The following is a 16,911-nucleotide window of genomic DNA, read 5'->3' as shown; positions in this document are numbered from 1 at the left end:
TGTGTGAGAGAGATCAGTGTGTGTGAGTGTGTGTGTGAGAGAGAGAGTGTGTGTGTGAGAGAGAGAGAGTGTGTGTGAGAGAGAGAGAGAGTGTGTGTGTGTGTGTGAGAGAGAGAGAGAGAGAGTGTGTGTGTGTGAGAGATCAGTGTGTGTGTGTGTGTGTGTGTGAGAGAGAGTGTGTGTGTGTGTGTGTGTGAGAGAGATCAGTGTGTGTGTGTGTGTGTGTGTGAGAGAGAGTGTGTGAGAGAGAGAGAGAGAGAGAGAGTGTGTGTGTGTGAGAGAGATCAGTGTGTGTGTGTGTGTGTGTGTGTGTGTGAGAGAGAGAGTGTGTGTGAGAGAGAGAGAGAGAGAGAGAGTGTGTGTGTGAGAGAGATCAGTGTGTGTGTGTGTGTGTGTGTGTGTGTGTGTGTGAGAGAGAGAGAGTGTGTGTGTGTGTGAGAGAGAGAGAGTGTGTGTGTGTGTGTGAGAGAGAGATCAGTGTGTGTGTGTGTGTGTGTGTGTGTGTGAGAGAGTGTCTGTGTGTTTATCTACATTTGTGTTTTTATTGTAGTCAGAACAATCATTTGTATTATTTCTATTATAATGTTCTTTCAGTTGAAAAGTTCTTTGTGAATCATGTTTGTGAAAAGTACGTCATTAATATTTCTCTGTTGTTTTTGTTCATAAATAATAAAACATGATGAGAAAATGAACTTGTTCAGATCTGAATTGATGTTTGTATCGTGAATATAATCGATTCCTCACAAGACTGACATGAGCTTCAGGAGAGTTTCTGACATTATACAATAAAACATTCATCATAGCATTTCATCAAATATATTGTGACTAAACTCGGTGATAAAACATGTATAATCTGCTGATTTGATAATAATAGCAACTACAATATTATTTCTATTAATTATTTGAATTATAACAAATCAAATAAATATTATTACAATAATACTATTGTACTCTTAAATAAAGTGTGTATGCATGTATTATTATTATTCATAAAAATTATAAATAAATATTAATGTATTTTTATATATACCAGTTTTAAAAAATGTATTGCAATAATTATATTGCACTTAAAAATAAAAAGTCAGTATTTAATAATAAAATAAAATGATTATTTCGGTTATTACTATAATTGAAATATTACAAATATTATAAGAAATAAAGAAATTGTATATTATATTTGTCAATAATATATTATTTATATTATAATTAATCAAATAAAAAATATCCCAATAATATTACTGCAATATTTATTAAATAAATATTATATTAATATTATATTTATTTTTATATTTATATTTATTTATTTAAAGTTTATTAATAAAAGTATTAAAGTACAAAAAAAATTGTTATTATTATTAACTAAATATAATTTTTACGTCATTTTAAATATACCATTAAACAAATTAATAAAAACTCTTGCAGTGATCATAACGCACTTTAAAATAAAATGTCAGTATTTAATAATAATAATAATAATTTTATTGTTATATTATAACAACAGATATAATTGCAGTAATCCTATCATACTTTACAATAAAAAATATTTAATAATAACCAAAATATGAATTATATTTTTATTATTTAAATTATAACAATTATTGCTACAATAATCCTGTTCCACTGTAACATAAAAAGTGAGTGTTTTAATTCTGTTACTACTAATAATAATAATTGTTGAATTTGAGTTTATGTTTCAACAGTTGTTATTTCCTTATAATAATAAAATAAAATTAATATTTTTGTTAATATTATTAATAAATAATGACTTTTTATTGAATAAACAGTGCAATAATATTAATGCAATGACCGTTTTTAATCGTAATTTAAATAATACAGTTATAATTAATATATTTTCTTTAATTTCTTTCATTGTTATAATACAAGTAAAATCAATATTTTATTATGATATACTGACCTATTTACAGTAAATGTAATTAAGTTTAGCTGATGTAATTAAAACAGTAAACTGAATATCTAGTTAATAATATTAATAACGCGTCTGGTTTGTTTTCAGCAGATTTATAAACGCTTCTCATCACAAATGTGTGAAGATGGTTGAAGTGTGTTGTGTGTATGTTATGTGTGTTATAAGAAACTCAAACTCTGTTCATTCATCAAATAAATCCATCTGAAATCTGTTTGAAAACGCTGCATGTTTTTACAATAAACTGAAGGTGTTTTGGTGTAAATCAGCTGAGCGTCTGTGACGGTGAGATTTGTGTTTGTAGAGATAACAAGATTTAAATGATAATAAATAAAAAAATTTACAATTGCTGTAAAATAAAAAGTAAGTATATTTATTCTACTACTATAACAGTTATGTTATTATCTTATAATAATAAAATAAAATTCATATTTTGGTTAATCTTAATAAATACTAACTTTTTAATGAATAAATGTTGCAATTATAAAATTTCTGATGGATTTTTTTATTTTTGTCATTCAAATAATTTAATTTAACAATTAAACAAAAAAAATTGCCATATGTATAAATATTTTTAATAATTAAATTTATTATACAATTACTATTTAGGTTATTATTAATAAAGACCCCTTTTTATTTTACAGTACAATTTGATTATTGCAATCATAATATGTTTATTTTCTCATTTGTTATAATTATAATTAATAAAAAATATGACAATATAAAATATTTTGGTTAAGTGTATAATAACAATACTATTATTCATATTATTATTAATAAATACTGACATTTTATTTTAGAGTGCAATATGAATACTGCAATAGCTTTAATTGATTTGTTTAATTGGTATATTTAACATAAATTAAGCATAATATTTAGTTAATAATAATAATAATATAAACTTAATAAATGCATTAAAAATGGTAAAATTGCTGTAAAATAAAAATGTCAGTTCTACTACTACTACTACTACATATTTTATTTTCTATTACAATAGTATAATTTTCAATTGTAACAGTTATTGTCTTACAGTTTATTGAAATAAAATTCATATTTTGGTTAATATTATTAATAAACACTGACTTTTTATTGAATAAAAATTGCAATAATATATTTAATGGATTTTTTATTTTAATTTAAATAGTACAATTATAATTAATAAAATATATTTTTTGCACTCTTAAATCAAATATCAGTGTTGTAATACTAATAATAACCAAAATAATAACTTAATTGTACTATTTTATTATAACATTAAAGAAATGTTATAAATGCAGTAATCCTATCATACTGTAAAATAAAGTATTTAATATAAACCAAAAATATTAATTATGTATTTTTATTATTTAAATGATAAGTTACTACTATATTAATCCTGTTCCATTGTAAAATAAGTAGTTCGCATTTATTATTATTATTGTTATTAATATTATTATTATTATTACATACAGACTTAAATGTTCAATAGGATTATTGCAATAGTAAGATTTTATTGATCTGTTTAATTGTTATAATTAACACTAAAGTAAAATTTATATTTTGTTGTTGTTATTCTTTTAACAAACTATTATTTTACTTTATTTTAAATATATATTAATAAACAAATCAATAAAAACTCACTATTGTAGTAATCATACTGCACTGTAAAATAAAGTGTCAATATTTAATAATAGTCATAATAATTACTATCATTATTGTATTTTTATAACAAAAAATAAAATAAAACATTTAATATTTAATGCTTACCAAAATAAATTATATATTTTTAAATTATAACTATATATATATATATATATATATATATATATATATATTTATTATTAACAAAATATTATTTTTATTTTATTTTAAATATACTAATAAACAGATAAATAAAAACTCTTATTATTGCAGTATATGAAAGACTAAACCTGCAAAAACAATAAATAAATACGCAAACAAATAAATAAATGTGTGTATAAATACATCCATTCTTGTTTCAATGCATATACAAATAATTAAATGTGTGATGAAAATAGCCAAATAAATAAAATAAATTGGTGAGTAAATGGGAAATGTTTAAGGAAATGTTAAACTCATCTCAACTCTTTTCTTTTAATCCCTCATTTATTTCTGAATGTATTTTCACATGTATCAACCATGACTCGGTCGCTCGTGTCATATCTGGGGGCGTGGCTTTCCCTCTGACAGGAAATGAATGTAAATCTGTAGAGCTGCGTAAAGTCACTTTTGCTGAGATCAGTCCACACAGATGAACTCGCAGGGGCTTCAAGCTCCTCAATATATATAGTCCACATTCATGATAATGTGGGGCTTTATTTAATATTACTTTTCTTGCTGAATTTTACAGTTACCTGGTTTCACAGACAAAGCTTAAACCTAATCCCAGATTCAAATTTATGTTTGAGCTGTTTTAATTGAAAGCAACTTGTTCTGAAGCATCTTAAAATATCTCAGTGCTATTGTTTTGTCTCTACTTAAATGTCCTAATTAAACTAAGTCCTAATTCTGTCTTAAAGCCCTGTCTGTAAACCAGGCCTGAATGTATGAAAGGGATGTTGATGTTGGTTTATTTACACGGGTCTCAGATCTGGATGGATCTTCTAAATGACTTGAAAGAGAGTCAACTCTTTAATGGCAGTCATGAGCAAATATGCTTGGTGCGGTTTGTGTTTTTAAGTGTTCTGCAGATGGACCTTGTCTCGTTGTCGTTCTGGTAAACCAGATGCAATGTACGCTCTTCCACACAGGTTGGTATATGACTATATGAAATATTAAACTTATTTGCATTTTATAATGGAAATGTTAAAACGATAGCTAACACAAAACTTCAGTCTCTGCCATCATGTACTCACCCTAATGTTAGGCCATGAGTTTTACTTTCTTCCATGGAGCACAACGTGGAAATATTATGTATGTATTATGTATATCACCATTTACTTTCATTCAATGCTTTTTCGTAAAATTAAAGTGAAAAGAGACTGAGGCTAACATTATATTCCACAGCAGAAGGTCATTTAACTTTGAAATAACATGAGGTTTAGTACACTGTTATTTTTAATATTTTCAAATTATTTTGAATTATTATGAATTCAATACAAATTAACCTTTATTGCTCTCAATACTGTGTCTTGAATGTTCATACCAAACAATATAATGGTAGACACATTTTCCTTTTTTACTGGAAGGTTTAATGGGAGAGAATGTGGATTTCTTGTCTCCCAGGAAGACTTTTTCATTGAACCTACTATTAGTTCATGTGGAGATGAACAGCTTCAGGCAAACGTTGAAGAACTACATACTCAAAGCTGTCTGACTACACCTCACACTTGGGAGACTGGTGTGGAGGACTATATAACTTTAAAGAGCATCGCCCGCATTTAAACTCTGGTTAGTTCAGAAACGTTTATTATGAAAAACATAAACTGTTAAAGGGATAGTTCACCCACAAATAAAAACAGTCATAATATACTCAACTGCATGTTGTTCCAAACCTGTATGAGTTTCTTTTTTCTGAAGGTGATATTTTGAAGAATGTTGTTAACCAGACACTTCATGATACCCACTGATTTACATAGTATGAAAAAAAATGTATGTTTGGGTGAGCTGTCCCCTTACATTGTTCTACTCCGTGCAAATCAAAACCAGGTGAGTTTTTGGATACCAAAGTCCATTACATTCATAGCTTTTGGAGATTGGCAATTTGATTGTGTTGGCACAGGTGCTGTGATGGGAAATTAAGAAGTGCAGTCAAAACTCAGTCGAGCTGAGGCAGAACTGTTGAAGGAGAGAGTGAATCCAGTCCTGTAGCAAACATCAGGATGATCCTGAGGAAGACTCCAGTTTCTTGTTAAAGAAAAGAAAGAAAAGAAAAGAGGTAACAATGGAATATTATGAAATATGTACACAACAACAATAAAATGTGACGTTATCCTTTAGCTCCAGTGTTAAGTCTCTCCAGTATCCCAGGATCATTGTTTCTTCTTGTCGTCTGGTGCTACCAACTTCACTTCACTGATTCTTGAAGACAGCCTCCAATGATTCAGCTTTAGTTTCTCCACACTGTAGCACATGTAGGGTCTGAATGCACTTGGATGTTGTTCCAGGACATGGATGATATCCAAGGTGGAAAACCATCCCTAAATCTGGAAGCCAAACAAGATCACAAATACAATAATAACAATAATATGAAACAATTCATGTGTAAATTAGAAATCAACTTACCTTTGTACGGAGTACTGATTATACTCTGTATAATATGTAGCACTGTGTGAAATCCTTCAATCCTTCTACACTTTGTGGTTTAATCAAAAAAAAAGGCTGGCACACTTCTCAATGAGCGTGTTTAATTCATCTAATGAAGCTGCGCTGGATATCTGGTCAATAGATTACATAAAAACATTCAAAGGGAACACATTTAATTCTAATAATCTTTTCAAAAAGCCAGTACAAAAAAGATTTTAAACTGTTAATCCTTGATCCATAATATTTACGGGAAAAAAATATTAAAATAAGCTAAAATTAAAGTTGAATGCACCTCGGTAATACTTTACAATAATGGTCCATTAGTTAGTGTTAATTAATTAATTTATTAACATGAACAAACAATGAATAATACAACTCCTATTGCTCCTCAACCACAAACTAACCAATTGAAAGCTGTTGGTCATACTTCAGAAAACAAAGGTATAGTCTACATTCATGATAATGTGGGGTTTTAATATTACTTTTCTTGCTGAATTTTAAAGTTTCCTGGTTTCACAGACAAAGCTTAAACCTAATCCCAGATTCAAATTTATGTTTGAGCTGTTTTAATTGAAAGCAACTTGTTCTGAAGCATCTTAAAATATCTCAGTGCTATTGTTTTGTCTGTACTTAAATGTCCTAATTAAACTAAGTCCTAATTCTGGTTTAATCAAAGCCCTGTCTGTAAACCTGGGGCCCGTTCTTCGGAGCTTACGGACCTGTTGCTATGACAGCAGCTCCGGGATGAGCTTCGAAGAACCAAACGATCCAAGATCATTGTTTTCCCTGTTTGAAGAAAGGACATGATGAGCACAGGATGTCTGATAGTTTTTTTGGAGACAATGATGATAAAGTAAAGTACTACACAGGGCTGCCAAACATGGGGACCTTTATGGCCTTGCTAAGTTTTTTGGTGCCTCTCATTTCAGACCAAAAGAGTAAAGTTCTTAGTCCATTTCAAATGCTTCTCTTAAGCTTTATGCGCCTCAGACTGGATCTGCCTGCACAACATCTAGCCCATCTCTTTCGTGTTTCCCCAAAGACAGTATACAGAACATTTCAGGAAATTGTGTCATTTATGTATGCAAACCTGAGCCGTTCCATCATATGGCCAGATAGAGACACTTCACAAAAAATGATGCCTCACCAATTTGTGGAGTCCTTTGGACGCAGAGTAGCAGTGATCATTGACTGTTTTGAGATTTTCACAGAGAAACCATCAAATCTAAAAGCACGTGCTCAAATGTTTTCCAGCTACAAACACAACCACACTATGAAGTATTTGATAGGTATTACACCCAAGGGATCTATTTGTTTTATATCCAAAGGGTGGGGTGGCCGTACAAGTGACAAACACATTACAGAAAATAGTGGTTTTCTTGAAAAATTGTTGCCAGGGGACATTGTATTGGCTGATAGAGGTTTTGATATAAAGGAAAGTGTTGGCATGTTGTGTGCAGCCTTTACAAAGGGTTACTGTCAGCTAGCTGCAAGAGATGTAGAGGAGACACGAAAAGTAGCTCACCTAAGAATCCATGTTGAAAGAGTGATTGGAAATATTTGTCAAGAATATAACATTTTAACAGGAACCATTCCCATCAACATGATCCTCCCATGTGAAGGTGAGGATATCACATTTTTAGATAAGATTGTCACTGTCTGTTGTGTGCGCTGACAAACCAATGTCCAACTGTAGTGTAGTACAGTGTTTTTCAACCCTTATTGCAATCTATTGCAATGTGCTGATGCTTGATCCTGCTTGACCAGCCTTGCATTAACAATAAAACATGTATGACAACATTCTTCATAAATTTGTTTTTATGTTATTCACTTTGACAGCTAAATGAAGTATGAAAACAATACTTGCATATTTTGACAATTACAAAATTGATAACTGCAAATCAGTGATGCACATGAACAGAATATTATATATTTATTATATAGTTTATATATTTGTGAATGCAAGTAATCATTACATGAATTAACATGAATTAACTTTTAAACTTTAAACATTAAAGTGCAGACACTCACTTTAGGTCATGCCTTTTTGTAGCATTTTATGTTCTACAACACATTTTTGATAACCTGTGTTTGTAACTGTGTTTTTGATCAAATGTGTTTGTAACCTGAACTGTGTCAACAAGAGAGGAACAGTTATTATTACTAGAAGTGTCTAGTAATACTTTGATAAAATCTGCGTGTGTTTGCTTGAAGGAAAACATCTAACATGTGAGACATCAGCTTGGGCTTATGTGGAACAACCAGAACAGATCCAAATGTCTTCTTTGGCAGGTGCATGTTGTAGCCCCACACAAGTGAGATGAAACCACACAATTGTGCAGTTTTGCTTGTCACAGGCTACCATGTCGTCCTTGCTTTCTGGCCCACGGCAAATGCACCACAACTTCTCAACACTTCTGCTGGTCCTGCCCTACTTCTGTACTATTTTAGAGGTCTCGTGAGTTTTCTCCCCATCTGGAACAGGAATTTGTTTAAGTGCAGTTTGTTGCAGTTTATACGGTGTCCTCCCATTTTCCTCATTTTGTCTTCCCCATGCAGTAGCAGGACACTGGTTTGTAGAACTACTGTTGGGGAAACAAACTGCTCTCACTGTAGACAGCGCAGGGTTGTCAAAGTCAGACACAAAGACTGAATGCATTTTGTATGCAGTGTTACGTCCAGTGACGTATTCAATTGTGTTGTCTGTATTGTTGCATGGTCCTTTTGTTGTTTCTCTCTTGCTCCGTCTCTCCTGCTTCTCTGGCTCCTCCCACTCTTTCCACTCGGGCAGGTAGCTGATTGCCTTTTCCAGCTGCATCTAATTACCAACCGAAGGAGAAGCAGTATAAAAGCTGAGCAGGAACTACAGAAGATGAGAACTTTTCTCCAGAGCATGTCCTTTGTCTAGCCTGGCCTCGTGCAGTTTGTTGTAGCCTTTTGGGGTTCTGTGTAGTAAACTTCATTAATCTGAAGTACTGTTGATTTAACTCTGTTGTTTGATTGTTACCCTTTTTGGAAGCTGTAGGGAGGTGGGTGCCTTTTTCTTTTGTCCCGTACATATTTTTCTCCTGGTTTGAGGATTAGATAGGGAGTTAGTGTATAACTTTGTTGTTGATTTTATTTTCATTTGACAGGTTTAGAAAGAATCTAATTTCCAGAATAGACACCCTTTTGTTTGTTATTTTGGCATTATTCCCCCTCCTGAAGTTTTGCTTCCCTCTTAATGTTATTTCTTTGAGAATTGTTAACTCCCAGCATTCACTGAGCTGTTAATAAACCTTTTTTTTTTAACAGCCACCTTGTTGTTGTTGCTATGCAGGGGCTTGGGTAAATGCTCTTCCCAAACACTAATATTGTTACGTTACTGTTAAACCCCTAGATGCATAAGACGTAACATATTTTGGGGGCTCGTCCGGGATCGTTAGGTAGTAACTTTATTTATTGTGCTTTTGGAAAAGTATCATCGAGCTTTGGTTTTCTCTTTTTTGGTGGTGAGGGCAGTGTAGTGTAGTAATGGAATTTGACTTAATAGAGTTTACGCTTGCACCTTCCACAGATGTTTATAATCGATGCAAAAAAAAGGATTTGTTATTGATTGCTGATTTCTTTAATGTTACTGTGCCTGGAGGTGCTACTAAGCAGGTGGTTAAGGATGTGCTGTATGAGGAGTTAGTGACCAGAGGTATTTTGCCTGATGATTCACCGCCTGATGTGTCAAGGGAGGATGTAGCAGCTGGAGAGGCATCTGCTTCTAGTCCATATCTTGCCACTGAATATCGACTAGATCCGATGATTGAGGTTAAGTTAAAAGAGCTTGACTTGGAATTAAAAAAACAAGAACATGACATTAAAGTAGTACAACTCCGTACTGTCGAAGTTGAGGCAGATAGGGATATTAGGCTTAAAACACTTGAGATTGAAGCTGAGAATTTGCGGAGGAAGTCTGTTCAGCCTGTTCCCCTTCCACGTACGAGAGCTCCCTCTTCACCAGCATTTGGTGTTGCCCAGTTACAATCTAGTACCGTTAACTATGATTCAGTGTGTGATACCCAGTCAAACTTTGATGTTGCAAAGTATATAAAACTCATACCACCTTTTAGAGAAGCTGAAGTAGACTCCTACTTCATCACTTTTGAACGCATTGCCATAAAGTTAGGGTGGCCGAAGGAGATGTGGGGTCTCCTCCTGCAATGTAATTTTGTAGGTAAGGCACAGGAGGTCTGTTCTTCACTTCCGATTGAACAGTCTCTTGATTATGAGATGGTCAAAGCAGCAGTATTAAGAGCATATGAGTTGGTTCCTGAAGCCTACCGGCAGCGCTTCCGGAACTTATTGAAATCAGCCAAACAAACATATGTAGAGTTTGTGCGGGAGAAAAAAACACTTTTTGAAAAGTGGTGCCTCGCCAGTAAGGTGACGAGTTTTGAACAGTTGCAGGAACTTATTCTATTGGAAGAATTAAAGTATTGTGCTCCTGAAGCTCTAGTTGTTCATTTAAATGAACAAAAAGTAGGCACACTCTCTGAGGCAGCTGTGGTTGCAGATGAATTTGTGCTTACCCATAAGACAGTGTTCCCAGTTTCACGGCAGTCCAAACATCAGTATTTGAACTTTGAGCAATCGGGGAAGGAAACTTCAAATGTTCAAAGGGAAGGGGCAGACAAGGGTCGTAAGGCTGATGTAAGGCGCTTCGGTAGTAAACGTGTATGTTTCTATTGTTTGGATTCAGGGCACCTGATTTCTGATTGTAAAGCGTGGAAGCAGAAGTATGCTGCTGGGAAATCTAAAAGTGTGGCGTTTGCTCAGACTGTTTCAACTCCTGAAAGCTGTTCCATGCCAGTTAAGAGTACTGGGTACGAACCCTTTCTCCTTAATGGTTCTGTTTCCCTTTGTGCTGACTCTCTGGGTAAGCCTATCTCCATTCTAAGGGACACTGGTTCAACCCAGTCATTCATTCTAGCTGATGCATTGCCATTCTCACCAGAAACGTACTCCGGTATGGATGTGTTGGTCCGGGGAATTGAATTGGGATGTGTTAGGGTGCCATTGCATAGGGTTTATCTAAAGTCTGATTTGGTTACAGGTACCGTTCCTCTTGGTGTGCGAACTGAGTTGCCTGTGGATGGTGTGAGCCTTATTTTGGGGAATGACTTGGCGGGTGGTAAGGTTTTTCCATCCCCGGTTGTTGTAGATAAGCCGAGCATTGAGCATGATATTGCTGCTCATTTCCCTTCGGTTTTCCCTTCCTGTGCTGTAACTCGTGCACAGGCTCAAAAGTGGGAAGAGACCGTGAACCTTGCTGACTCGTTCCTGAGTCCAGCAAAAGATTCTCTTGAATGTACCCTATATATTAAACCTCCAGCCTCCTCTACTGATCCTGAAAACTCTAACTCAGAAGCAGTAGATCTGAAATTTGACAAAGATCATCTAGTTGCTGCCCAAAAATCTGACCCATCTCTAGAACCCTGTGTTGAGGCAGCTGTTCCGTTGGCTGATTCGTGCAGTACTAGAATAGCTTTCTTCTGGGAAAATGGTGTTTTAATGCGTCGTTGGAGGCCACACAAAGTTGATGATGCTTTAGCTGTCTATCAAATAGTCTTACCCTCTGATTATCGTCCTCAAGTATTGCAGCTAGCCCATGAGCATCCCCTTTCTGGCCACCTTGGGGTTAATAAAACCTATAAACGCATTTCCCGGTATTTCTTCTGGCCTGGATTGAAATCTAGTGTGTCCAGATTCTGCAAGTGCTGCCATGTTTGCCAAATGGCGGGTAAGCCGAATCAGACCATTCCATCTGCTCCACTACATCCAATTCCAGTGGTGGGAGAGCCCTTTGAGCGTTTGATTTTGGATTGCGTTGGGCCACTTCCAAAATCCAAATCGGGACACCAATATGTTTTAACCCTGATGTGTGCTGCAACTCGGTTCCCAGAAGCCGTGCCACTCCGTACTCTTAAAGCCCAGGCCATTGTGAAGGAAATAGTTAAGTTCTGTTCAACATTTGGACTGCCTAAAGTTATCCAAACAGATCGTGGTACCAACTTCACTTCCAAGGTGTTCTCTCAAGTTTTACAACAGTTAGGAGTTGATCATCAGCTCTCCAGTGCATACCATCCAGAGTCCCAGGGGGCGCTAGAGCGCTTTCACCAAACCCTCAAAACAATGCTACGTGCGTATTGTATAAGTACTAATAGAGACTGGGCTGAAGGTCTGCCATTATTAATGTTTGCAATCAGGGAAACTGTACAGGAGTCATTGGGTTTTAGTCCTGCAGAGCTGGTGTTCGGGCACACTGTCCGGGGGCCCTTAAAACTGCTGAGAGAGCAGTTGTTGTCCAAACATCCTGTGTCTAGAAACATTTTGGACTACGTGAGTGCTTTCCGGGAACGTCTCCATAAAGCTTGTGAGGTGGCAAAGGCTCATTTGGTGACCGCACAGTCCAAGATGAAGTTGCGTTATGACAAAACCAGTGTAAAACGTATCTTCCAACCTGGTGATTTAGTTTTAGTTTTGCTTCCTGTTCCAGGCTCAGCGCTGCATGCTAAGTTTACAGGTCCTTATGCCATTGATAAGAGACTTTCTGACACAGATTATGTGATCTCGACTCCAGATCGTAGGAGAAAGAGTAGAGTGTGTCATCTGAACATGTTAAAGGCTTATGTCACAAAAGAAACCTCCAAAGCTTGTGTTGACACTGTTACATCTGTAGTTGCTGCTACTGAGCTGTCTGCAGCATATTCTCCTGTGGAGGATAACCTGATTGTACATGAAGACCGAATGTCCTTTACACGTCTAGACAATTCAGCGGTCCTGAATGACTTGGATGCATATCTTGCTCATTTGCCAAATGACCAGCGAACAGATATCATTGAGTTAATGAGTAGATACCCTACCCTGTTCTCCGATATCCCCAGCCAGACTACCGTCCTCATGCATGATATTGATGTAGGTAGCTCTGCTCCTATAAAACAACACCCCTACCGTGTAAACCCTCATAAACGTGAGATAATGAAGTCAGAAGTTGAATACCTACTGCAACAAGGTTTTGCTAAGCCTAGCCAGAGCCCCTGGAGTTCCCCATGCTTGCTCGTTCCAAAGTCTAACTCAACCCATCGCTTTTGTACTGACTACCGCAAAGTGAATAGTATCACCAAGCCTGACTCTTTTCCTCTTCCCCGAATAGAGGATTGTGTTGATCGCGTCAGTTCTGCCCGTTACGTCACCAAGTTAGATCTCCTAAAAGGCTACTGGCAGGTGCCCCTCACACCGCGGGCCTCAGAAATATCCGCTTTCGTTACCCCTGACAACTTTCTGCAGTACTCTGTTATGGCTTTCGGGATGCGAAATGCACCTGCGACCTTCCAGCGCTTAATGCAACAGGTACTGTCGGGAGTAACCAATTGCGAGGCCTACTTGGATGATGTGGTGGTCTATTCTGCTAGTTGGGAGGAACATCTGAATAGTCTAAATCAAGTTTTCTGTAGGTTATCTGGGGCATCTTTGACCTTGAACTTGACTAAGTGGGAGTTTGGTAAGGCCGTAGTTACTTACCTTGGTAAGAAGGTTGGCCAAGGGCAGGTGAGGCCAATTGAAGAAAAGGTTGCTGCCATACTTAATTTCCCCACTCCTACTAACAAAAGAGAATTGAGAAGATTTTTAGGTATGGCTGGTTACTACAGGGGGTTCTGTAGAAACTTTGCTTCTGTGGTTGCTCCGTTGACAGATCTACTTAGTACCTCTAGGAAATTTGTGTGGAGTCCAACATGTAACTGTGCTTTCAGTGCTGTTAAAGACTTGTTGTGCCATGCCCCCGTTCTTTCTGCTCCAAATTTTGGGTTGCCCTTCAAATTGCAGGTGGATGCTAGTTCCTCTGGGGCAGGGGCTGTACTACTGCAAGAAGATCTAACTGGTGTAGAACATCCTGTGAGTTATTTCTCCAAGAAATTTACCAAGTGTCAAAAACAGTACAGTACAATTGAGAAAGAGGCCTTGGCCTTACTGTCAGCGTTGCAGCACTTTGAAGTCTACCTGGGGGGTAGTTGTACTCCAGTGGTAGTTTACACCGATCATAATCCACTAGTATTCCTGGGGAGAATGTGTAACTCGAATCAGCGACTGATGCGGTGGTCCTTGATCATCCAAGAATATAACCTCGAGATTCAACACCGAAAAGGTACAGAGAATGTTGTAGCTGATGCACTGTCTAGGGTGTATCATTTAGATGAGTAAATTGTTGATTGTGTGTTGTTAAACCTTAATTCATGAGTTTACAAATGTTTATGGGATACTATTTGTAACTTATGGGTGGGGGTGTTACGTCCAGTGACGTATTCAATTGTGTTGTCTGTATTGTTGCATGGTCCTTTTGTTGTTTCTCTCTTGCTCCGTCTCTCCTGCTTCTCTGGCTCCTCCCACTCTTTCCACTCGGGCAGGTAGCTGATTGCCTTTTCCAGCTGCATCTAATTACCAACCGAAGGAGAAGCAGTATAAAAGCTGAGCAGGAACTACAGAAGATGAGAACTTTTCTCCAGAGCATGTCCTTTGTCTAGCCTGGCCTCGTGCAGTTTGTTGTAGCCTTTTGGGGTTCTGTGTAGTAAACTTCATTAATCTGAAGTACTGTTGATTTAACTCTGTTGTTTGATTGTTACCCTTTTTGGAAGCTGTAGGGAGGTGGGTGCCTTTTTCTTTTGTCCTGTACATATTTTTCTCCTGGTTTGAGGATTAGATAGGGAGTTAGTGTATAACTTTGTTGTTGATTTTATTTTCATTTGACAGGTTTAGAAAGAATCTAATTTCCAGAATAGACACCCTTTTGTTTGTTATTTTGGCATTATTCCCCCTCCTGAAGTTTTGCTTCCCTCTTAATGTTATTTCTTTGAGAATTGTTAACTCCCAGCATTCACTGAGCTGTTAATAAACCTTTTTTTTTTAACAGCCACCTTGTTGTTGTTGCTATGCAGGGGCTTGGGTAAATGCTCTTCCCAAACACTAATATTGTTACGTTACTGTTAAACCCCTAGATGCATAAGACGTAACAGCAGTAATTCTCCCAGTGCGCAAGTGAAACCAAGATGAGCATTTGTGCTGCTTTCTGGTCTGTCTATCAATGAACTCAGCCTGCTCAGGTGTAACATTTACTTTACTTGCTATGGTTTTGCAGTACTGGCGCAAGACAGACAGTTCACTGCCATCCATTCTTTTATTGCGTAGCCTTCGCAGTGAATCTGGTGCTGAGAACGGCTGTACTGGGACTGTAAAAGCGTCACAATAAACAGGCAAAGTTGACAGAATTGCAGCTTTTGGAGATACTTTCTGCAGTTGTGCAAGATATGATTCCCACTGCTCCTGTGCTGCAGTATTGAACCTACACATATTCGATGAACCCTTACGAAAATTAACCATGGTTTTACTACAAATAAAACCAAAAAACCATGGTTACTGTAGTTAAACCATGGTAACCACAAATTAACCATGGTTTTGCTATATTAACCATAGTTTAACCATGGTATTTGTAGTAAATCTGTGGTTCTGCAAATGGCAGTCAATACACCAAAAAACCATGGGTTACTACAGTTTTACTATAATAAAACCTTGGTTATTTTTCGTAAGGGAAGTCCTTAAAGCAGGTATGCTTGCTACCTCACCATCCAGGAGATTATTAAGACACTTTCTTTTTGCTTTTGCAGAAGTAAAGTCTATTCTGTGTCTAGGGTTGTAACGATATACCGGTATGACGATATACCGCAATATAAACATGTACAATAATCATACCGTGCACATTTGCTTATCTACGGTATTGAGAGAAAATAACAAACACAGAATCTCACCTGCGCCTAGGCAACAAAGTTCCACCTAAGGGGCAGTTTATATATCGTGCCTAAAACACGTGGAAAATGTTAGACGAGCTGCTTTCTGATTTTTTCCCAAAGCCTTCTGGCACTTGCGCTCTTGAGGCGTCTGCCATTGTTAAGCAACAATGACCCGCTATCTCCATGAAGACGCGGATCCCAGCCGGCATTTCAACGTTGATTCAACGTTGAAACAACGTCAGGTACCATGGTTGAATCAACATTGAAAAACCTTTCGATTTTGCGAATTGGATCAACGTTGAAATCACGACGTTGGTTCACCGTTGAAATCGTGACGTTGATGTACGGTTGAAATCACGACGCTGATTCACCGTTGAATAACCTTTCGATTTTGCAAATTGGGTCAACGTTGAAATCACGACGTGGATTCACCGTTGAAATCGTGACGCTGTTTCACCGTCTTACCTGCATTATGGGTGAATTAGGGTCGTGCTGCAGACCTGGGATGAAAGCTGAATGAGGTGTTGATTTTGAAAAGTTAATCAGCATTGATGACACGACGTTGTTTCCCTGTCGTACCTTGCACCGTGTATAAATACACCTAGATCCTAGTTGGCATTTAGATCAACATGGTACATGCAAGGCTAAAAATCTAATGACTGGCAGCAATGGCTTTACAAACAACTTCAATAAACTACCACATGCTCAAAATTGTCAAACAGCAGTTAAATTTTGGAAACATACTGTATAAAACAGATGAAAATAATCCCACACTTTATTATGCAGAGTATGCATGGAGGTAATGCTAAAAACATGTAGTAGAACAATCCAAATACAATAATATTTAAAGGTTTTTGTAAAATAATTCGGCACAAAAATGCATATTTTTTTCAGCACTTGCAAGAGAAACCCTTGTACCTTTATGACTGAAAC

The sequence above is a fragment of the Carassius auratus genome, unplaced genomic scaffold (assembly GCF_003368295.1).
Source record: "Carassius auratus strain Wakin unplaced genomic scaffold, ASM336829v1 scaf_tig00214331, whole genome shotgun sequence".
In the NCBI taxonomy this organism is placed as follows: Eukaryota; Metazoa; Chordata; class Actinopteri; order Cypriniformes; family Cyprinidae; genus Carassius; species Carassius auratus.
The sequence above is the reverse complement of the archived record's forward strand: the minus strand, read 5'-3'. Positions refer to the sequence as shown.